The 22,270-nt window shown below is 36.0% G+C and overlaps 1 protein-coding gene across 2 annotated transcripts in view; it reads left to right on the forward strand.

The window, feature by feature from the left end:
• Positions 1–22,270, forward strand: part of ZNRF2 (zinc and ring finger 2) — a 108,585-nt gene that overhangs the window by 53,040 nt on the left and 33,275 nt on the right. Inside the window, exon 3 of one of the 2 annotated variants that reach the window (XR_007402081.1) lies at positions 21,814–21,890. The exons of the other annotated variant lie outside the window; for it this stretch is intronic. The gene's annotated coding sequence lies outside the window, so the exon portion shown is untranslated. The remainder of the gene's footprint in view (positions 1–21,813; positions 21,891–22,270) is intronic. 2 annotated transcript variants of the gene reach the window in all.

The raw sequence follows: 22,270 nt of genomic DNA on the forward strand, positions 1-22,270 counted from the left end.
TCTTTTATCTTTAAAGATTTTTTTTTAAATTTTATTTATTCATGATAGACATAGAGAGGCAGAGACACAGGCAGAGGGAGAAGCAGGCTTCATGCCAGGAGCCCGATGCGGGACTCAGGCCCGGGACTCCAGGATCGCACCCTGGGCCAAAGGCAGGCGCCAAACCGCTGAGCCACCCAGGGATCCCCCTTTTATCTTTAAAGAGATCATGACCCCAGTGAAATCAAGAGTTGGTCGCTTAACCCACTGAGCCACCCAGCACCCCTCAGTACATGTCTTTTGAGAACCTGTGGAGTATAAGGTGTAGTGTTAGGAATTTGGGATACAGCAGTGAATAAAACAGAGATGGATCTTACAACCTAGCATCAGCCATAGGTTAATCAATGTAGTGGCACTTAGTTAAGAATCTGAAATTTCTCCCCAGATTACAAAAATGCTGGGGTGAGGTAGACTTTAGTATTGAAATGGACATGTTACCCTGACTAACTTTTTTGCAAACTGTTTTAGGAATCTCTCTCTAATGTAGTGGTGCTTCAGCCACACTATTATAGTAGTGGCTGATGTGGGAAACAAAGGCAGAAGAAAAATTATTAAATTTCCTGACTGCCTACAGCTCACTGAAACAGGCAGAGTGACCTTCCTCTAGGGACTCAACTGCCTCGATGTTAATACTTTGATAAGAGCAAAAGGCAGTCTTAGCCCAATCTCCAGATCCTGTAAGTCTACTTGAACATAAAAAAATTCCTTTGGAAACTTCCTTTACCCCTTACCCCTAAGATACATGTTGGCAATCATCCCCTAAGCACATGACCCACCAATTATACATCTGAAGGGTCTCATGACTCAGGTTTTATTAGATGATAATAAATGACTTTTTCCCAACAAGAGCTAACCCCTCAAGGTCCTGGAACCTTGCTTCTAAAATTCCTCAGAGACTTAGGCTATCCCTAACCCCCTCCCAACTTGGAAGTCCACAATGGGCCACTCCTCATGAACCCTCTGTAGCTCTTTCTGCCCACAGATCCTGTCCACATGCTTTAATAAAACCACCTTTTTGCACCAAAGACGTCTCAAGAATTCTTTCTCAACCAATGGCTTGGAACCCTAATGTCTTTTCCTACATCACTGACAATAGAACTCTTTTTTCCCACTTATTTTCCAAAGAATAAGTAAAAGGAGATTGTAGCAATTCCTTTGAATAGTAAATGTACCTGTTGATTATATCCAAACCTCTTTGCATTGTGAAATTGAATTGGCTAATTTGCATAATACAGTTACAATTCAGGTACTTAAAAATAAGCATTCTCAGGTTCAAAATTTGAGATAAAAGTGATTGGGCCTGTTTCTCATTTGTACTCAATTATCTTATCCTTACCCTTCATAATTATTATGTTTATTACATGTGTCTTAAAAACCCTTAAATGTTAAGAATTTAGCCTTGAATTTTGAAAGCAAAATGTTAATTCCTTGACTATATTTGCATAAAACCTTAGTATTCAGTACATTTACTTTTTGTGTGATATATGTACAGTACAGTCTTTGTGAATGTTGATTTTTGTCAGTTTTTGATTTCCTGATTTAACTGGACTCAAGTCATTAAGGTTTTTTTTTTTTTTTTTACTAGCTCATGTATTTGGTGTCTTGAATGTATCTTCAAGACCCAGTAGGTAACATTCTGCTTGGGATACTTTTTGCTAAAAAGGAACCTACAGGCCCAAGATCGTGTCACTTAGATCAAGGCACCAACTCAGTAAACCAGGACTTTAATACCTAGCCTAACTGCAGTTACAGCCCCTCAGAAATGTAGCCTTTAAGCAGTCAACATGAGAATTTCCTGGTCATCACTGGAAATCTGATAGACCCCTTCACTTCCCTTTGGAAGGGTGACCTTACCTAAAACAATGGATTCTTTGCTAATCATTTTCTTTTTTCCACTCCCTTTCTACCTTTAGAAACCTTTCCTTTCTTGTAGCCCTTTGGAGCTCCCCTCTACTTGCTAGATAGGACGCTGCCTAATTCACTGATTAATAAAGCCAATCAGACTTTAAAATTTACTGAGTTGAATTTTTGTTATTGAACACTATAAACCCAAGGATTTAGATTTTAAGTATTTGATAGTCTTCCAGTCCAGAAGTTAGTAAACTTAATGCAAAAAGCAAAGTCGCAAATATTTTTAAGAATGGCTACCTACTTTATAGTAGGTAAATCTGAAACTTTTTAAATTTGTTAAATATATATTAAGTGTCCATAAACATTTGAAACAAGCAGCCAAAACAGCTTCTTCATAAAAATTATATGTGGCTCTTGAAGTTTTAAACATGAGACAAGTGGCCAGCTGTGGTAAAAGAAGGAGGAGTTTTGACTGACTGATTTAGATTAGACAGTGGTGGCTAATGCACAATATGCCTCCCCATAACAGTCTGTGGGAATTCTTACACCACGTTCTTTTGAGGGCAGAACCCCGCAGGGAAGGAAAAAAATAATCCTTCTTCCCTTCTGAGTTCTTGGCGAGCCCTTTAATAAAAGACAGATTAAGAAGAGGAAAAACAAACAAAAGTTTAACCTGGTTAAATCTTGTATACATGGGAGATATCCAGGGGAAAAGAAGCAAATCTCTGAGATGGTCTAGAATGTGTGTTTGAATACCATTTTCAGCTAAAGACAAAGTAAGGGTGGGGTTGGGAGTGGCTAATTGTGGGAGGTTACCAGAAGAATCATGGTAAACAAGGGGTTTGTTATGCATATTTAAGTCTGCTCCTTCTCCATAGATGAGATTGTCTTGCAATATTCTCTTAGGATTTAGAGTCAGTCTTTTCTTCCTGGTGCTGAAAGAGAGACACCCTTACAAACAGATTTCCTTTATAAATGTAAATTTCTCTTACAAAAGGATAATTTTTACTCTGTTTTCAGAGCTTCTCCTGTGTCTGTTTTTCAGTCTTTTAAAATAATCCTTATACCAAAGAGGCTTATTTTGTGGTAGCATATTCTGTTACGCTTCAGGCTCCCAAATCTCCTCTATCACAGGTGATGACGCTTTGTGAAAACTGGTCTCTTTAACGCCTAAGGTAGGCATCTAGGATTACTATAAAGTTTAGAGCAAGGTGAGTCAGAGTCTCTGAAATGAAATTGTTTTAGTCACTTGGACTTTTTATAACTTCATATTTGAATTCCTGGAAACTGATTCTGTGGAGAGAGATGGAGCCTTTAAATTGTGTTGATACTCAAATGAGAATTCTATTCAGCATAGTGCTTATTAATAAGTTCCACCTTTTACATCCTTTCCTACACTAACTGGAATTGAAATTTGGAAATTTATTTGTTGAATGTATATTAATTTAACTGTATAAATATTCACAGCAAGGAGATTAGTTGGGCTTGTTTTTCAGGCTGGATATATTTATAGTCCATCTCTAGAATAAGATGAATTTCAGAAATTTAAATAGAAGCTGGTGATTCAGAATTTTAGATTTATACTCAGAGATGTTACTTTAAATGTTGGTTTGGTTTCCAGACTAGCTCACAATAATTTCCTTTTTTTCTTCTTTAACCTGTAATACTATATGCAAATACTCAAGTCTTGGTAACTGAAAAAGAAAATGGGCTAAGTTGAAGCTCTCAGGGTTAAGGCAGCTGGCTCAGCAGAGGTTCAGGTAGGAGGCCCAAGGCAGTCTGGCAGGGAATGATTCAGAATGATGAGAGTGGTTATCTATTGCAGATGGTGTTTTGGCAAATGGAAAAAAATTCATAGTTCCACAGTGAGCATTCATCTGTATAGATCACCTATGAGTCAGGGACTGCCTGTTGCAGGATCACTGAGTGTGCCGGGCAAGTTAAGAAAGAACTCTTGAGATGTTTTACGGTGCAGCTTAGTAAGTTCCTTTAAGTAGTACAAGGACAGGACCTGTAGGCAGTAAGAGCTGCACTTTGTGTGAAGCGGCTGGGTATATGCTTAGTGTTCAAGAGGGAGGGGACACACAGTATTAGATCATCAGTGTTTTCTTTGACTTTCTTCTCGTAAAACCACTTTCACAAGATTTCTCTGGTGCTTATCATTCAGCTTGATATTAACTGTCGGTGACATATACAGTCATGAGACCCCCTTAAGAATGTAGCAACCAGTCCATATTTGATCCTTATCGGAACTATGCAGGCTATAGGTCAGCCTTCTGGGCTAAAGGTGAACATTTTTCTGCTTCTGTCCCTCATCACTGCTTATTTCGTGTACTTTCCCTTTTTTGTGTGTGCTTCATTGTTTAGTTTATGGACCTAATCATTCATTGTGTAGTCTGTGAAGCTAATATAAATTTTATGAGTGCAGAATTTTTCATTTCCTTGTTCCTCATTTTCTACAATGTTTCAGAACCAAAACTAAAAAATGAAATAAATATTATAGGCAAATTCTTAGTCTTGATTTTATTGGTCCTTAAAGTTTGGATGATACCATTTTTTTTGTCCTATGAAGTACAGTTTTTATTTTAGTCTCCTGTGCTTGAGGGTGGTAAAGATTCGTATTTGAGAAATCATTGCTTTATTGGTAGTTGGTACTATGTGTGTGCATGGGTACTTGAAAGAGGTGTAACTTAAGAGTTACTCTTCTGAGAGTTAATTATAAACTTATCAGTGAATCAAAGCAGAGCTTTTCAGAATCATCAGGAATAAACCTGAGTCTGCAGACAAAGATGTGACTATTACGCTGTCAAAGTAAACAAATTTGAAGAAAGATCGAGTCACTTGGAAGGGAGCTTGTTCTGTCATGAAAGTGAGAAAAAAGGCTCCCGCCTTCTGTGCAGTCAGCCAGAGAATGTAACTTACAGACTTAAACATCAAAGATACATTATACTGGGCAGTCAGACTTGGATTCTGGTGTGCACAAGTAGCTTTCTAGTGGCCTGGCTTTCTATGTAAGAAAAAAATGTACTTTTTCCTTCTGTAGGTATGTGGCTTTCCAGGTGGTTGTAGTTTTCCTTTTAAATTATAAACTTGATTTTTGCCTTACATACTACATTTTCTTGGTTTTAAGACCCCTTCCCCATGTTTTAATCTTTCTGCATTCAGGATGCTTTCTGAAAATGCTTCTATAATTGAGGTAAAAAAAATTTTTTTTTGCAAACCATTAAGCAGGATTTTTTTTCTTAAAGATTTTATTTATTTGAGAGTGAGAGCATGCCTCTGAGAGCATACAAGCAGGGAGAGGGGGTGTGCGATGGGGAGAGGCTGAGGGAGAAGCAGACTCTCTACAGAGCAGGGAGCCGGATGCGGGCCTCAATCCCAGGACCCCAGGATCATAACCTGAGTTGAAGGCAGATGATTGCTTAACCGATTGAGCCACCCAGGTGCCCTAAAGCAGGAGTTTAAATAAGGAGGTGGTTAGTTATCATTGTCTGAGTTTGTGTGACCTTTGCTTTTGTGGAGTTTCTTTTATTTGTGATTTGGCATCTCTGTTTATTTATTTGCCTTGGTGTGGTTACTGTGGTTGAGTTTTAACTTTTAAAAGTGGATTCTTAATAGTTTTAAATGACGTGGTAAAGGGCTACATTATAGGACAGCATTGAAGTAAAGTTGTTTTTTTGTACCATAGATTGTCATGCAATGCTGTGAAATTGAAGGCAGTAGAAAGTGTAAAACCCTTTATACTATTATATTATAGATATTTCAAAATAGATACCTTAGAAGAGGCTGGCAAAATAAAAGCACAACTATTCTAAAACCCACATGGGATCCTATAGAAATATACTGTTATCTATTAAAGGTGTACCTGTGATGAAAAATTAAAAATATACAAGGACTGAGAGCAGATGTGATTAGAATTACCACCCTCAAGAACTTTAGAACTATAAATAGATTTATTTTCAAATAAAGGATGAATAGGAAATAAGCAAAAAAAAAAAAAAAAAGACACATGGCGAAAAGATGGAAATCGAACTCTTTAGGCTTTAGTTATTGAAATTAAAATCTCAACAAATAGATTAAAAGCAAATTAGATAGAACTGTAAGGAGAGTTAGTGAGGTATAAGATGGGTCTGAGGAAATAAAGCCGAGTATAACAGTGGTGGAGAATATGAGAGAGGTACATGGCGTGTAGCCTAGAATAAGAGCATCTACCATATATAAAATAAACTTAGAAAAAGAGATGGAATTTACTTCTAGTTTCTAGTTCCACATATGAAGAAACTTGGAAGTAGCCACTCTGCCCTAGCAAAAAGTAAAAAGCCGAACAGACTGAAAAACCAGTAACTTTTCTTGGTTCATGAGATGGGAGGACACCGTGATTGCAGAGACAGAGGAGTCTCAGGTTTGGCTTACTGGAGCAGAGGCTCAGGAGTCGGAACCAGTGCAGGAAACCAGTGCCAAGGGTAGGTAAACCTAAACTGTAAATGATGATTGCTGGGGGCTCATGCAGACAAATCTGAGAGTTTAAAACTCCACTGTGACCAAGTCACAGTGGGGCCTCCACGGTTTTGTAAGATTCTCCTCCAGGAGCTTGACCAGGTTCCCATCATAAATATGGGAGAGGAATCCCCTCCTGCTTCTGGTAAGAGTTGGGGGAAAGGGACCATTTTGAAATATACCAGAGGACTCTGTTCTCAACAAGGCTTGCCTCAGGGAAACTAGTTAACCAGAGCCTAACTGAACTAGGAGAAGGGAAATCCTCACCTCCAGCCCACCCTAGCCATCCTTTTCCACCTAATGAGGGAGAAGAAAACGGAGAAATATTTATGAAGTTTATATAGTGTGGAGGCATAGGCTCACTAAAAGACCGTGAGACGAAAGGTATAAATAACATGCTATACAAAAGGTATTATGCATGTGAGATAGGAGATGGAATTGGCAAGAGGCAATATTTGAGGGGAAATGGCAGAGAACCTTCCAGAATTGCTGAAAGACAGGAATTCTCTGATTTACGGGAGCATTATGATGCCAAACAGAATAAATAAAAATGAAATCATACCTAGAGACACCATAAACCAAGTACTGAATAAAAAGAGAAAAATGTTGAAGTAATACCTTGTTCCACTTGTATTAGCATTTCTAAAATGCTTTTTGTTTTGTGTAGTAATGTGTTTATAAAGGCAATGGATCAGGAATGGTCATATAAGAAACTTAAACATTGTTACAGTCATACATTTATGAAAATTGTATGCCTATTTTATAAGATACTAAATTCAGTTTTACTGCCCTACTTTTAATGTATAGCTGCTCAAAAGCAGCACTAATTTGCATTTAAAATGTTATTAAAAAACAGCAGTACCTTGAACAAAGTATTAACATTGAATTCAGCTTGCTGAGTTCTTCAGGTCCTCATTCTGCTACATACAGATGTGTCAGCTTGGTCTTTGTTTTCTCTCCCAGAAACTTAGGGCTAGAAGTACTCATAATAGATTTATTATAAGAATCAAGTGAAAAATCATGCATAGTTCTTTGTAGGTAGTGAGTGCTAAGTAAACAAGAGCTGTTCTTACTAAGAAATATTTCCTTTGACTTGGAGAGGAAACCTATCGCAGGTGCCATATTTAACATGCTAACAAATCTGCAATTCCTTTGATATTTTATTTTAAAAGCCCATAGTTATTTAATCCCAAATTAGATGTCTGAAGGTCTTGCACAGCAGTAATTTGTATAAGATATGGAGAAGCAGTGGGTAGCAGTGGGAGAGTAATTTGACTGTCTGCTCTTGTAATGATGTAACAATTTAAGCTGCACTTTAATAAAAAAAAATACTTTTTGCTTTTTATGAGCAACCTCATGGCCTGCATAGCTAAAATCTGAAGTCTGAATTTGACAGGCAGATTGCTTAATCTTCTGGAAACCTAGGTCCTTTCATGCTCCCTATAGAAAAGAAGTACTGTAGAAAGTATAGTGACTTACATGGATAACTGTTTCTCTGGAGATGCATTCTTATGGCATACTATTCAAAGGAGATACATAGACTAGAAATTGAACTAAAATACATAGTTCAGTGAGAAGAAAGTTCTGATAGATTTCTAAAGCATGAAGTAGGTTTCAGATTCTTTTTCTGATTTCATTAATACAATTTCGAGATGATGACATTTATTTACCAATTCTTGATTTGTTTCATTTCATAGATCTTTCATATCATTTATCAGTCTTGACTCTTTTGTGTTCTCCTTATCCTTGCATCACTTTCAGAAAGTTGATTTTTTTAAAACATTCTAACATTTAAAGTAGTAAACTTTCTGATTTTAAGAAATCGAAGAAACACAAGAGACCCTAAAAGACCAAGTGAACTGACAATATCTCTCCTCAAAGGGAAAAGATTTGTTCCCTGGTCACTCTCTTGTTTTGGTTAAGATGTGTGATATTTAACAAAGTCTTATTTCCAAGGAATTCTAATACAAATAATGAATAAAGTGCATTTCCAAATTTCATTTTTTTTTTTTTTTTTGCTTTTCCTCTGTGAGAGTAAAGCTAGGACTCAGTCCACATCTGTCAACAGTTTTGCCCTTTCGCAAAATACTTTATATGTATAGAAAAAGATAAATTATTTAGATATTTAATCTAGATTTTGAAAGGATTTAATACAATTTAAACAGAGGGCCTGTTGAGAAATAACAAGTAGGCAGGTATTGTTTGGGGCAATGGAAAATGATAAGAGAATTGAAGGTGAAAAGATAGATTAGTGTGATGCCTGGGTAGCTCAGTGGTTGGGTGTCTACCTTTGGCTCAGGGCACGATCAATCCAGGAATACTGGGATCAAGTCCGGCATTGGGCTTCTCAGGGAGCCTGCTTCTCCCTCTGCTATGTGTCTGCCTCTGCCTCTCTCGGTGTCTCTCATGAATGAATAAATAAAATCTTTAAAAAAGAAAAAATAGATTAGGGCTGTATAAAGAAGTTTTTAAGAAATTATTTCAGGGCAGCCCCGGTGGTGCAGCGGTTTAGCACCGCCTGCAGCCCAGGGTGTGATTCTGGGGACCCCGGATCGAGTCCCACGTCGGGCTCCTTGCATGGAGCCTGCTTCTCCCTCAGCCTGTGTCTCTGCCTCTCTCTGTGTGTCTCTCATGAATAAATAAATAAAAATCTTAAAAAAAAAAAGAAATTATTTCAAACTTGGATCTTTCATATGCAAAAATGTTTGTAAAGAAAGTAATTCCTTTAAAGACCAGTTTAGAGAATGGTGTGATACTTGGTGTGGAAATGGTTAGGTGAAGCAAGGAGAAGAGAAAGAGTCATGTCAAGGCATTACAAAGAGAGGATGAGTTGGGCTTAGTGAGTGCTAGAAAACAAGAGGGAGAAGTGTTGGCTTCAAAGCTCCCCAGAGTTTCCCAGTTGTGACCTGAAACTGCCCTGCTATGCAGAGGGCAAGAAGAGACCAGGGAGAGGCCAGAGACCAAAGGAAGAGACAGACCATTACCATTCCAAATTGCTGGGGTCAGTTCTTTGTTTTTAAAAAATATTTATTTATTTAAGCATCTCTCCACCCAAAGTGGGGCTTAAACTCACAACCCCAAGATCAAGAGTCGCATGTTCCTCTGATTGAGTGAGCCAGCCAGGTACCCCGGTAGGTGACAGTTTTAATAAGCACGGGAACTTAAATACTAAGTTTGTCTTGGGCAGCAACAGTACGGGTTGATCTCTGCCTGCCAAATCTTAAAAGATTATATAGAGTCCCTAACTAGGTTTAGTTGCTTATATTGTCCTCATGTTCTCAATACCACATAACTATCTCAAGGCTGTATCCTTGAGGCAGCTTCTGAGAATAGGGAAGGGAAGCAGAGTATACATTTTAAGGACAGAGGAAAGGAGTGAGGAGCCTCCAGATTACCTGAGTCCAGCTAGTTGACTTTGCCTGCAGTTAATAAGCCTTTCCAACAAAGAGTCTCAGGTGACTTGAGGGTTAACAGTAGAGTGACTCAGTTTGGGGTAAAGAGATAGTTAAGAGAGTATCTGGTTCCTCTAAACAAATGCCAGGGATGTTGATCTTTGCAAAATGTGAAAATTATGAAATGTGATTTTTTTTCCCCCTGCCTAAAAAAGGGGGAAGTAAGGATTCTGCAGAGAGTTGCTGAATAGTTTATTGAGTTAAAGAAAGATATTAGAGAGGACTATTAAAGAAATGCTTGTGAATATTTTTTCAGTGGCCATTTATTACTTGAATAACTTGTTTTTAAAATCCTTTTTTTCCTCCACAGTAGCCCTGATAATTCAAAATAATTCCCTGGATTTGCCTCAGACATGGCATGAGAGGTATATTCTCAGCCATTGAGTAGTTTGGTTTCAGGGAAGGCAATATTAGCATAGTGGCCCTGCATTTTGAGGAGGATTGTATTTAACATTTTAAGGGTATTAAAAAAAAACAAAACAAAAAAAAAACATTTTAAGGGTATTAAGGTAATATAACAATATAATATAATAATGTAATATATATAATATATATATAAAAATAATATATAATATATAATGTAATATAACAATAAAAGTCATGAAGAATATATTCTAGATAGTCCTACTTCTTTGCCATCTAAATATTTATAAGATTTAGGATTTGCTTGATTTCTTCCATTTTTCTGCTAGACTGATGTGGGATCTCTGGACTTCTTGACCTCTCAGCACCTCCTAGATTATGATTATTTGGGTGTTCTTTTATCTTAATCTCATTAAACTGTACTCCTTAGCATTCACCTCAGTCTTAGGCCTTTCCTTGTAATGCTTTTTGGTATGAGCAGCCTTTTTATAACTAAAAAATCTTTGACAACCAGCACCTAGATCTTGGTTTCTAAATATTTAGAAGTAAATCTCCAGTAAAAAGAACCAGGCTCCAATGGTAAAATAGCTGATCCTAGGGCTGGAGCAGAGAAAATAAAGAGGAAGCTGGAGATTTTGTATTGTCTGAAAGCAAGGAAGTGTTCAAAAAGATAAGGTTGTGTCAGAGGGACACAGGAGCCAATCTCAGAGGATTGCCAATGAACAATTTGAGCAACAAAATTAGTATAGCATAATACTGGGTTAGAACCAAAAGTATAAAATAAATATATCTGAGTCAATCAGTAAATAAATACATAATAGTAAAAGTTTAACCTGGAGACTTAATCCTCAGAGGCAAACCATAAATTTCTTTAATAAAAAAAAAATTCTTTTAAATTTCCACATTCATGTTAGTGATGCTATAAAAGAATTTTCTTCAAAAATCTTCTCATGCATCATATATGCTCTCTCGTTTTAAGTGCTCTCAGGATATACTAAAAAAGCAGGTGTAGGGATCCCTGGATGGCTCAGCGGTTCCATGCCTGCCTTTGGCCCAAGGCGTGATCCTGGAGACCTGGGATCGAGTTCCACGTCGGGCTCCCTGCATGAAGCCTGCTTCTCCCTCTGCTTGTGTCTCTGCCTCTCTCTCTCTCCCTCTGTGTCTCTCATAAATAAATAAAAATCTTTAAAAAAAAATAAAATAAACATTATCTCTTTTAAAAAAAAGGTGTATGTGGCACACATACACATGTAGTTTGAAGTACATGATCTTTTTTTTTTTTTAAGATCTTAGTTTATTATAAACATCTCAATGTACATGAGAGGGATTTAGGGGAATGGAAGCTACTGTTCTAAGCCCAGCAACAAAAGACCTTATCATTTTTATTTTATTCATGAGAGATACACAGAGAGAGAGGAAGAGATATAATGCGGAGGGAGAACAGGTTCTCTGTTCTCTGTTCTCATGGAACTCTGGGATCGCGCCCTGAACCGAAGGTAGATGCTCAACCATTGATCTACCCAAGCATCCCAGTTTATCATTTTTAGAGGGGAAATGTGAGTTAATTTTTACCTTGTGTTAGGTTTTATATATTGTGGGATTCTCACAGTGAGGGCTTCTATTGAAGTCTTAATTTCTAACTTTAGACATTTTGTGTTTATTAGATACAGAGTACAAATGAGTTGAATATGCAGTTTACTCATTAACAGAAAACTTGACTGTGTTACCCTTTATTAAATCACTAAGAAAGATGTATGCTTTTTTTTTTTAAGATGTATGCTTCTTTTTAAAAATTGAGATAAAATTGATATATAACAAAAGTTTCAGGTGTACATACTGTCCTTGCTCAATGCTGTTCTTTTAAAATTCCACTTACCAAGGAAACATGGCTTGTCTCTCTATTTTTTGATTCATTGAGAACCTATATATTTACTGTTACACTTGTTGAGTTGATATCTAGTATTTTATAGTTTTGTTACTGTTACGGGTTTTTTGTTTTTGTTTTCTTTTTTTTTCTGCCACTTGAATTTCAAACTGGTTTTGCTGATTTAAAGAGAAGCTATTGTTTATAGGTGAATCCTTAGATTTTCTAGACATAACTGTCATCTGCAAATGAAGATAATGTTTTCAAGTGTTTATATATGTTTCTTTGTCTTGCTGCAATAGTTTGAAGCTTAAAAATGATGTAGATAATAGTGGTGCCAATAGGCGTGCTTGTCTTGTTCAGCGGCGCTAAACTGGTGAGCCCACCTGGGCTGCCCAATTTACTTATTTTTTAAAAATACATATGTGGGGACGCCTGGGTGGCTCTGCGGTTGAGCGTCTGCCTTTAACCCAGGGCGTGATCCCTGGATCCGAGACTCCGGGATCCAGGATTGATTCCCGCATGGGGCTCTTTGCAGGGAGCCTGCTTCTCCCTCAGCCTGTTTTTCTGCCTCTCTAAATAAATAAAATCTTAAAAAAAAAAAAATATGTGTATGTGTGTGTGTGTGTGTGTGTGTGTGTGTGTGTGTATACTCCCAATAAATTGAGTTTGATTGCATTATTGAAATAGTCTGTATCCTTGCTTATGTCTGGTCTACATGGTCTGACATTTAAGGAGTTTGTTACAGTATCCCCTCTATGGCTATAATTTTATCAATTTTTTTCTTTTATTTGAAGTCCCTTAAGTTTCTTTTGGTGATATTTGCCTTGCAGCAGTCTTTTTCCTGACTTTGTATATTTCATAGCTGTTATTTGCCCAAATATTTAGGATTTATTTTCCTTTTGGATTGATTCTTTTTATATTATATACTTCTCTCTTCTGCTTTACCTAATAATCTGTTTTATCCAATATTATTTTGACTAATACTTATCAAAAATTGCGAAGGGCCTGAGATTTTATCCTTCTTGCAAGCTGACAAGTTAGCCTGCCACAGTTTCATGGATTCTGGCAGAAACTAGAATCAAAGGATTTTTATTGTTATTACTCATAGCAATAGCCAGAATATTAATATTTTCTTGTGCCCCTTCTTCCAGCCCCAATTCTCACAGGATGCTATGAGAAGGGTCAGGTGGTATCTGCACACTCAGTGAGTTGCATTGCAGAAGAGGAACCCTGAGCTTCGTTAGGGAACCTGAATCTTTTATTGTGGAAAGTAAGCAGGTCTGCTCTTGGCTCTGGAAATGACACTGTCTCAGTCTTCACAATGCTGTTTGCTCTACAGAAAGCTTTGAAAAGAGAGTCTGAGACACGCTGAAACATGAAATAGCCATGGAGAATTGTCTCCCTACAGTTTCTTTTTATTTGCATCCGCCTGCTATCTTTTTGCTCATCCCTTTCTTGTAATTGATTTTAATTTTGTGTTTGAATAGGTAACATGTATTCAGTAGTTCCAAAGCAGAGAGACCCAAAGGATGTCCAGTGAAGTCTCCCTCTCACCTCAGCCCCTCAACTACCTTTCCAGAGGCAGGCAGTAGTACTACCAGTTCTTGTGATCCTTCCAGACATATTTAATGCATATGCAAATATATACACATAATCTGCCCCCACACTTTTTACACAGTGATACCATGCTGTAGATGGTTCTGAACCTTAGAGTTTTTGTTTTTTTTTTTCATAATACATCCTAGAGATTATTCCAAATGAGCTTCATTGTTCTTTACAATAACCTTACATTTTATAGGTGGGTAAGCCACAGTTTATTAACCAGTCCCTGGTTGAAGGATGTTAAATTTTTTCCTGGTATTTTGTATGTGTATGAGTAGGTCTATGGGATACAGTCCTGGAAGCCTTGCTTGGTCTGTGACGTATGTGAATTTGTTCTATCTGATAATACTTCGAGTTTTATCTTTAGTGTAGTGCTGGAGTGTATTTCCTAGTATTTTATTTAGGATTTTTGCAAAAATGAGGTTGGCTGGTTTGGGGGTAATCTTTTTTGAGTCTTAGAATCAATGTTAACACTTGCTTCAGAAGAAATAATTTAGATTTCCTTTCTGTATGCTCTGCAGCTGTATAAATAGCATTCAAATCATCTGAACTTCAAAGGTTTGGTGTAACTCCCTGTGGAAGTGTCTGGGCCTCATGTTTTTTGATAATCACTTTTAGACAACCGTCTCTGATTTCTATAGAAATTGATCTGTTTGGATTTCTGCCTTCGGTCTGTTTTGCTTCTTTAAAGTAGAAAGTTAAATATTTCACTGCTGTATATTATTATTAGTAAGTTAGTCTCTTACGGAGTTTCTTTTTTAAAAGATTTTATTTATTTATTTGAGAAAGAGGTCATGCCTGCACAAGCAGAGGGGAGGGACAGAGGCAAAGGGAGAGGGAGAAGCAGACTCCCCTCTCGTGCCCCCCCCCCCCCCCACTGAGCAGGGAGCCAGACCTGGGGCTTCGATCCCTGGACCCTGAGATCAGGATCTCAACCAAAGGCAGATATGCTCAACTGACTGAGCCACCCAGGTACCCCTTATGGATTTTTTTCTTTTCTGCCCAAATGTGATCGTTTTCCCAATTTTTTTACTTACGGATCTATATTTGCTCTCCACCCTTTTTATTATTGGCCTTAGATACATTTGGATCTATCATTTTTTCCTGTTTTAAAATTCATTTCTGAAAATTCATTTTCTTTTATCCTTTTTTCCTTCCCTTCCTTTTTTAGCACAAATATCCAAGGATAGGAGTTATCACTTATATTTTAGCTCTGTTCCATAGATTCTGATATATTTTTATCACTCTTACTTTCTTGTTTAGTTGTATTTTCAGGATATCTTTCTTAAGTGAGAGTCTTTTTTAAATTCCTGGGTGTTAGGTGCCTTTTTCCTCCAGTTTTGCTATTTGTTTTCTAGTTTTATTATATTATGACCAGAGGATATTATCTGTGCTAGTTCTGTTCTGTATTTTAATTTACTAAGTTTTTCTTAGTTGTTTAATATGTGTCATTTTTGGCGAATGTTCCATTTGCCAAAGGTCTATATCCATCTTGTTTTTCACTTCTTTTGTCATGGACTGAGGTGAATTAGTTTTCTCCTGCTGACATTTCTATTTTTATTTGTATTACCTATTTTTTTTTTGCCTTTTAGAATGTCGATACTATGATTTTTTATTCATAATTATTATAACTTAGGCGCAAATTGCATCTTTTACTATTTAAAGGATCCTATGTCTCTTTTAATGCTTTTTGCCCTATAACCTTGTCTGATATTAAGAGTGTAATTCTCTTTTTTTTTTTTTTTTGGTATTTGCTTGGTGTTTTCCTTTTATATTCATCTTTTTGTTTTAGATATACTTTTTGTATACAGTATAGGGTTAATTTTATTTGGGATCCAATCTAGTCTTTTTTTTTTAACTGTTGGATTAGCCTATTTACATTTAGTAATACAGCTAATTTTCCATCTGTCATTATTTTATATTATACTTCCTGTTTTTATAGCTTTTTAGAAATGTTGCACCAAGTGGCCAGTTTTTCTGTGCTCCATATTTTTTTTTTAGTTAGGAAGAACTGTATATCTTTTTTTAGAGATTAATTTTGTAAGTATAACTATTTAACCTTGATGCCCATATTTTTACATACTATTAATTTCTATGAGCAATGATGAAATGAAATGAAATGAAAAAATTTCTTCCTTTTTTTTTTTTTTTTTTAAAGATTTTATTTATTTGAGAGAATGAGAGAAGGAGGGCAGAGGGAGAGGGAGAAGCAGGCTCCCCACTGAAGCAGGAATCTTGATGCAGGCTGGATCCAAGGACCCTGAGCCAAAGTCAAATGCTTAACCAACTGAGCCACCCAGGCACCCTGATTCCCTTTCCTTCTTCTATATCTTGATCTTGGTTATTACAATAGCTCTTGTTTACTTGTAATAGTATTAAATATATTTATACTTCTCTTGTTTGCTTTCTCAGCTTTAAATGATACTTTTTGACACCCAATTATTAAAGATAATAATTTGCTCTTTTGCCTTTCTTTAGGTATTCAATTTATACATTATCTAATCATAATTCCCACATTTATTTTGGTCTTACAGTTAAGTAGATTCAGTTCTCACTGCCAGTCTTTTTGTTTTTCTAGATATCTCTTGATTAGCTGAAGTTCATCCTCATGTAAATCCTTTGAGAAGGGCTCATGGAAGTAGTTTTCTAGACTTCTTGCTTAGGTGTGAAATCTTTGGGTACACTTTCTTACTATGAACATTCTTCCAGTCTCATTGTGTTAAAATGCTACTATGAAGAAGTCTGACACCAGAAGGATATATTTTAAATAGATTTGGGTTTTCATGGCTAGTTTTTTTTTCTAGGACTCAATGTGCCCTTCAAATATGCAGCTCTACTTATATTTTCATTTCTGTAATATCCTCTTGAATATTATTTTATTTGATTTATTTAAGTAACCTCTACACCCAACCTGGGACTCAAACTCATGACCCTGAGATCAAGGGGTTGCATGCTCTTCCAACTGAGGCAACCAGGTGCCCCTTGAATTTTTTTTTTTTTTTTTTTTTTTGGCTATAGATGTGCAGTTGGATCTCTTTTGTTTTCAATGGATGCCAGTTTTTTTTCTTCAATTTTTTTTTATTTTTATTTTTTATTTATTTATGATAGAGAGAGAGAGAGAAAGGCAGAGACATAGGCAGAGGGAGAAGCAGGCTCCATGCACCGGGAGCCCGACGTGGGATTCGATCCCGGGTCTCCAGGATCGCGCCCTGGGCCAAAGGCAGGCGCCAAACTGCTGTGCTACCCAGGGATCCCTTTTCTTCAATTTTTAACACTTTCTTCATTTCCAATTTATTTTTCTTGTTTCTGACTCCTTCAGTCCCTGTGATTTCAGGAATATCTGCTTGCTCTTATGCTTCTAGAGTCATCCTTTATTTTGTAAGTTGGTTTCTCTCTTCTTTTTCTTCCTAACTCCTGAGGTGCTATATCTTTGCATGTGCTCCAGGACAGTTGCTTTCCTGTGTTTCCGTATGTTTTTTGTTTGCTTGTTTGAATCCATGTCAAATAAGTTGATTTGTGGAGGCTGAATAGTAGATATATGATGTTCTGTTACACTATTCAATACACATATTTTATATTAAAACTGATGTGTTATTTATTTCACTTTGTTCTTGTCCAACCTTCTCTGGATTGATCAAGTTGCTTTCCCTTCCCTCCAGATTAAGTTACAGCTTTTACTGTGCATCTTGTTATTACCTTACTTTAATGTGTATCTTTAAACATATTTTTCTATCTTTCCATTAAAATTAAGGGTTTTCTTTGTACTTTTCCCCCATTCTTGTTCACTTTTGTCTTCTCCACCTCCTCCCTTTCTTCCTGGATGTTCCGAAACAGTCTACATTCCACATCATTAAGTTTGCACTGGTGAAATACTGTTTTCATTTCAAAAACTTATGGTTATCCTACAGTTTCAGTCACAGAATTATCTATTTACATTTCACTTACGGTTTAATTGCTCACTGCTCTTTTTTTATACTCTTCATTTTTTCTCTGTTTATTGAGATTTTTGTTCTCATGTTCTTTTCTTAGAAGCATTTACATGAAGAGTTTCCTTAGACACCCTTTCATGGATTATATACTTAATGAGATATTGCTTGCCCAGATGTTTATGGTTTACCTTCATAATAGAATACAAGATATTTTATACTTTGCTAAATACAGGATATTGTTATTTCAGGGTTTTTTTTTAAGTCTATAAAATTGTTCTACTCTCTAACTACCAATATTATAGATGAGAACTCTGGCTAGGTCTCATTATTTTTCATTGTAAGTTACCTGTTCTTTACATTTGGAAGCTTACAGGTTGATTTTGTGTTTTGAAGGTTGGAAATTCTATTTTTTCCCTAGGATGCATGCGTCTGTTTTAGTGTTCTTCCCCACACTACTTCCATCTCTAATCAATCTTGCTTACAGTTTCATGTGCCCTTTCAGTTTAAAACTCATCTTTAGTTAGCTCAAGGATTATTTTCTTCTAGTATTTCTTTCTCTGTTCTCTTTTCTCTTTCTCTAATTTCTGTAACTTCAGTAATAGAGCTGGATTTGTCCTCTGTGTCTTATGTTTTAATTCATGATTTTTTGGAATTTTTTTGGAGTTACATACATGACATTCTAGATTACTAATTTAGTTTTTTGCAGTGACTTTCTCTGAAATATTAAATTTTAAAATTATGGGTTGTGATTTTAGGACTTATAAAGTTGTCATCCCTCCATCCCTTCCTGGCTTCCTTCCTTCCATTCATCCTTTCTGGCTCTATAGTAGGCATCTATTTCAGTCTGTGGCATGTTTCACCTTCATTCACATTGCTCTGTGTACTTAGATAGCTCATGACCTTTTTCTGTTACATAATGTCAGCAGTTGTAGAATCTCTTGACACACATGTAAATCACAGTGGTAACCTTTCTCTGATAGAAAAAGAGCCTAGTGATCACTAACTTGGTAAACATTAAGCCCTTTATGTTTGAAGGTGTGAAGAAAGAAGTTTCCCTCTTCCTGGGTGCAGGGAGATTTCTGTCTTCAGCCTAATTTTGTGGCTTTTTTTTCTGGTTTCTCCATGTTGAAGCAGACTTGTTCCCTTGTCCATGAGAGTCACTCAGATACCACTGACTGACTGGAACACTTAAAGATCGAAAGACTTTGAGGAGTCGCAGTGAAAAGAAATAAACCTTACAAAATCAGTGTGTCTTCCCTGTCCTTAGAAATATTTGTTTGAAAACCCTTTTCATACTTGTTCTTGATTTTCATGTGCTTTCATTACCTGAGGTTCAGATGAATCTAGATTTAGATTCTCCATGATCTGTGAATTAGTCGCCATTATTCTAGTAATTTAGTAGCAGATCAAGAAAGAAATCTTCATTGTCAGTGTTTCATGACTGTTACTGTCAGAGCTGCTCGTTTTCCCCCACGCTTTTTCCAGATACATTTGAGGTTCACACTTTGCTTTATTATCTCAGGACTGGACATTTTAAATAGCTTTCCTGTGCATGCATACTTAATACTTTATGTACTAATCAACCTATAAGTATTTGTTGGCAAACTCAGTATATGTCCAATGCTTTCTGGTTGATTGGCTGATAACGTCATGGGTAAAGAAGTCAGTACACTTAACAAAAAATAGGTCTAAGCTCATCTGAGTCATCAGACTGCAAACAAAGTGCCCAGGTCACTGAAACAACTTTGGGGCATTTTCTCTGTTCATTGGCTGTTTCTTTATCACTTGGTGTTTCTTCTGAGATCTTTCGCTTCATTAGCTGTTCAAAAAACATTTATCAAGTATTTACTGTGTGCAAAAAACTATGCTACGTGCTGGAATAAGCAGAGCATACAGGGTTCCCTGACCTCATGGAATTTACTATGTCTTTACTGTAGAGATTGCAGATTATTTACTACATCTGACTACATTCTCTTATTTGGCTTACACAGTATCAAAATGGATTTTTTTTTTTCAGTCAGTATTTTGAAAATGAGAAATTTCACCTAAAAACCTAAATTTATAGCTGCTTTAAATGTATACTATCTGGCCATGCTGGGCCCTCATTCCTACGTGGCATTCTACTCTAGTAGCAGGTCCCCCTTTAGATGGGACTGTGTGCATCAGTTTGCGTAATTACCTCTTAATCAGTTGGCATTCTTCATCACAACTGTGCTGTTCCTTTTCTTACAAAATGATTAAAAGGTGAGCTACTCCTCAGATGTTTTCTGGCTAATCTTCCTTCGGGCATTTGAGTTTGTGACCCTTGTATGATATTTATTAGCCTACTACTAATTATCTTACAGCCTCAGGAGGAAGCAGAAGGGAGAGACATCATGCTTTAGCTCCAATCACCAAGAATAGTAGACAGACACATTGTAATACTCCTTCTCAGATTCATTCTAACAAAACAATAGAATTCTAGTTCATAAATCTTATGGTAGTTCTGACATAATAGGTATTTTTGCATGCTGTAAACCATTCGAGTTGACATATTTGTTTACCTCAGTAATATCGTAGTAAAATTTTGTTTATATTCAACTAACATTTAGTTTAAGTCTTTAAGTATTTGCACATTTATTAGCTCTTTTGTTTTTAATCAGTATTAAAGACCATATGAGATAAGGTTATTATGACCCATAGTTTAGTTGAAGAAAAACGAGGCTCGGAGAGGTTGGCACATTGTCCAAAGTCCAAGCCTGTTCTTTTTTCCATGAGACTGCCTTCTCACATTTGCACTATCTCATTAGATCTTGACAACAATCTTAAGAGACAGGTGGAGCAGGTTTCATCATTTCTTTAGATTGGAGAAAACAAACTCAGAGGAAGAGTCATTTCTTGCCTGTGATGACAGCTGATCTTCAGAACTTGCCTGTGCCTTCCCAGCCACAGTGCTAGACACTACACAGGTCTTACTTCTTACTACTCCCCTATGATATGAGTATTGTTATCCTCATTATATTCCTAGAAATTTGAACCTAGAAATGACTATAAGTTTGTGGGGTTTTTTGCTGTATCATATTACCCAGGTTGCTTGACTCTCTATTAATTAATACATTAATAGCCTACATTATAATTTAGCACACTAATCTAATTTTAAAAGTACTCAATAATAAATTAAGTTTGAGTATCAGCTTTTTTGTATTTTTAGGAATGGTGTTTTCTCTCTGCAGTGTTCAAAACAAAAGGGGACCAAATTTAAGTTTAATTCAAAATCTATATTTTCTGTTTCTGTGTATGTTCAGTTTTGAAATATTCTTTTACTTTTTAATGTGGACAGCTTGTCTGGGAAAATACTTATTTCGAGTTTAGTGAATCAGTGTATTGATTGTGAATTTTGGTTTATTGTTGATTTGTGACAGGGAGGGACATAGGAAAGTTATCTTGATTTAAAGATTGGGGAATAATTTGGTAATGTAATAATTTCTTAGGTGAGTTGTATGACTTTTGGTAGCTTGTATTTAAAATAAATTAGGAAAAAAAAAAAGGCCGAAGAAAGCCAGATCTATTCAATATTGGGTTTGGGTTCCTTTTGTATATTTTACCTTTTAGAGTTTATAGTCTTGGTTCCATTTTATTCCACTTTTCATTTTCTTGGAGAAGGCACCAAATGTCTGTATTTCCAAAAATATTCCCAAGAATACACATTTTTACTTAAAAGTCATCCGAAGAGTCACAAGTTCTGTGTATCCATTTTTAAAGAATTAGTCTTAAATTGTTTCTAACAATGCAGATGAAAAGTAGCTATGTGCTTAGTCAATTCTCAATTATATTTAAAGAAAGCATTGATGCAGTAATTGTCGGTAGTATTGAGGCATAGGAAGCCAGTAATTCCTAGCTGAACCAGTGTCTAAAAGCTGAGGTTGACCATGAACTTTTGAGTTTTAGACACTTTAATAAAGTTTATTCCCATGTTTTTATTCATATATTTGTCTTATAGTGAAAATGGCAGTTTCCCTCTGTTAAGTATCATTTCTAGTTCCCTTATTATATTTAAGTACAGTAACAGCTCATGGATCGATAATATAAGATTAACTTTGTCTTTTAAGTCCATTAGAAGTAAATTTCTTTCTGAAAGTATTTAATAATAAACCTTGTGAGCCCCTATTTTTCATTCTTTGAGTAATTGCTTCTTACTAATGTTATGAATTTTTTTAATTCTTGATTTTTCTAGGGATTATTTCACATTTCAGCTGCTTTTGTTTTCTACTGCTATCATTGAGGGTTCAAGAACAAAAAATAAGTCTTCAGGTAACATGCCTGATCCATAGTAGTGCTTGGCATTGTATTTTGCTGAAAAGATCATATACCTGTCTGGATGCTTGATCTGAAAATAAAATTGTGATGATTATGAAATATTCGCATGGAGTTTTCTTGGCTGCCTCTAACAAATTTGGTCTTACTCGTTTTGTTTCTTTTAAAAAAAATCTTTTTTTTTTTTTTTTGGCTGTCTGCTTTTTTTCATGTCTTGATCTGCAATAAGTATATTGATATGTGCTTGTACTTGCTAAATATCTTAATTTTGCATATTTGGCTGCTTGAATTTTAAGTAATTTTTTTGGGCAATGCAAATTAAGAGCTTGAGGCTATAAGTAAAATAGCAATTTACAGAAGTTTTTAATTAGTTTATA

This window comes from Canis lupus, chromosome 14 (genome assembly GCF_003254725.2).
Source record: "Canis lupus dingo isolate Sandy chromosome 14, ASM325472v2, whole genome shotgun sequence".
NCBI lineage: Eukaryota > Metazoa > Chordata > Mammalia > Carnivora > Canidae > Canis > Canis lupus.